Source organism: Coccinella septempunctata, chromosome 5 (assembly GCF_907165205.1).
Source record: "Coccinella septempunctata chromosome 5, icCocSept1.1, whole genome shotgun sequence".
NCBI classification, from domain to species: Eukaryota; Metazoa; Arthropoda; class Insecta; order Coleoptera; family Coccinellidae; genus Coccinella; species Coccinella septempunctata.
This window is the reverse complement of record NC_058193.1, coordinates 35,253,520-35,255,962: the sequence shown is the minus strand read 5'-3', so window position 1 is coordinate 35,255,962 and position 2,443 is coordinate 35,253,520. Positions and strand designations below refer to the sequence as shown.

The window sequence follows — 2,443 nt, the reverse complement described above, 5'->3', positions numbered from 1 at the left end:
TTATACACCACTGTACAGTTGTTGCTAGCAACCTATCTACGAAACTATGATTTATTACTCTTCGAGGCATTGCTCAGGCTGCAGTCGTGTGAGTAGAACATGAAACTCCTATATTTTCAAATATATTGCCAATGGTTCATGTGGAAATTGTTATATTGTCTTGACAAGCTTTTAACGAGCAGTCAGAATTAAAAATCTGCGAATTTTCCCCCAGTCATCGGTTTTTTTCGAAATTCTCCATGTTCCTAGAGCGATGTGACATCCCGGTGACGTGAAACTTCGTTCCTGGAATAGATCGTCGTGACAATCGAGATTTTTTGGCAACCTGCACCATCTCTCGTTTTCTCGGAATCGGACGAGAATCCCACAACGTCTTTCGGCCGAGAATCCACCGACCGAGCGCCGAACGGTACGACTCACTCGCCCGAAAACTCTTTGAATCGAAAGATCAGTGCCCAGAAAATATATTGCCCCGAAGGATCACTCGCCAGAAAATACCGCCCACTATCTCCTGATTGGCCGACTGACCAAAGGACAATTGTCTGTCATCTTTGTCTAACCATTTATGAAGTTTGACAGAAGTTAGGCACAGATTTTTAATATGATTGTACAAGTTGGGGATTTAATTTTAAATTTTGTACAGCTGACAGCTGACCATAGATAACCTAACCTGTTTGTTTATATTTACATAACCGTTACAGTCGGTGCCGGAAACTTTCTGATTTTTATTCGACTTATTACACTAATTAAATGAGACCATTGATATTGATACTTTGAAAGCAATCTGATGATTACATGCATTAAGAGTTCTTCTTTTGGGTACATCAAACTTTCCATTTTCCAAAAATAAAAGTAGGTATCGAATGAATTGTACAGAACAAGTACCATTCTATTCAGTTATATATATATTTTTTTAGGTAATATTAGATGATCGAAATACTCGAAAATCTGGAGCATTCTCAAATAACAAAACTAAAATTTTAAATGATAATCAAATGTGATTTAAACCAATACATTTTATCGAGGAGTAGAATGAGTATCTGTTTTCGAAGTAGTCAGTGAGAGTCTGCAATCTCAAGTTCCCGATACTTATCACTTTCAATCCCTCAAGAAAATGCAGAATTTTCTTGAATTGAATAAATTTTATGGATTACAAGAGACAATGTATGAAAACGTTATAACATTCTCCTCAAATATGATTTCCCAAAGAAGATAATATATGAATACTGATGGAAGAATCAATTTCGGCCCGAAAAATGCCTTTTAATATAAAATATTTCAGCTTATTTCGTGAAAAGTTATTATTCGAACAATTCACTGCTAGGGAGAAAGGGTCTTTTACTGGAGCTCTTTTATCATACACCAGATTGTGTGGTATCCCGTCACATTAAACTCTACTAAAACTTTATCTCATACTGTTGCTTTACTCATTGTTGGATGTTGAACATTGTTATGCTTATTATCATAAAAATATATCGTGGGCAAACAATCAAAACCCACTAAATCCCTTTTTTTTTGGTAAAATGCCATTTTATCACCTGTAAAAGATCTTTAACTCCAAAACCATCTTTCCAAGCAATCTATAACCTTCATAATTTACATCAAGCCCTCAATAGTCTAACATTCAACAGTAAAAACCTATCAAGTCCACTTAGGGGAATTCTCAGAATGCAATGGGTTATGATTGTATGCTCACGATATATAGATAGATGCAATCAATCAATCAATCAATGATCGAAGTAACATTTCATTTATGTCAACATTACACATTAAGCATGGATTTCACAAAACTCCCATTGTCCGATCAACAATATGACAGTCCCTCGGTTTCCTAAACCAAATCACTGTTACTTTTGCATTTCTGAATATTTGGAAGGAGTATCAATTGAGAATCATTGAATGGAGGTGTATATAGATCATAATTGGATGCCAGAATGATATTCTGAATGCTCATGACTGAATTATCAATTGCAAAGAAATTGACGTTTATATGTCAAGCAAGCTTTGATTCCCAGATCAAGCTTTGTGAAACCGGGGAAAAGGCTTACATTAATTGTGAATGAGCTGTAAACAGTGAATTATTGATTTGAGACTGTAGGCTTCACAGTTTCATTTTTTCCGAGTACATTCTTGATATATCATTTCATATTTCATGTATTTTCAAGTGAAATAGAAATTTTTCATATCTCTTTTCTTTCATTTCACAAATCCTATCACTATTTCAATATTATAATATCTTTGAAAATGGAGATTTAGCAGAGTGGGAATGGGATTGAAGAGCAACAGAGAGCAAATTTTTCTTGGGATGTGCCAGAATTATTTTTTCTTCAGAGTTATGGGTATATAATAATAATGAGGAAAATTTTTCTTGATTGAAATGTTCATTAAGGTTTCATAAAAAAACTATGCTATAATGAGTTTTAATTAATTGAGGGAATAATAG

The 2,443-nt window shown here is 34.2% G+C and overlaps 1 long non-coding RNA gene across 1 annotated transcript; it reads left to right on the top strand.

The window, feature by feature from the left end:
- The first annotated feature begins 609 nt into the window (after positions 1 to 609).
- LOC123314476 lies at positions 610 to 2,187 on the top strand. The gene is made up of 2 exons (XR_006537824.1): positions 610 to 852; positions 918 to 2,187. It is a non-coding gene; the product is annotated as an uncharacterized LOC123314476 (long non-coding RNA).
- The last annotated feature ends 256 nt before the right edge of the window (positions 2,188 to 2,443 follow it).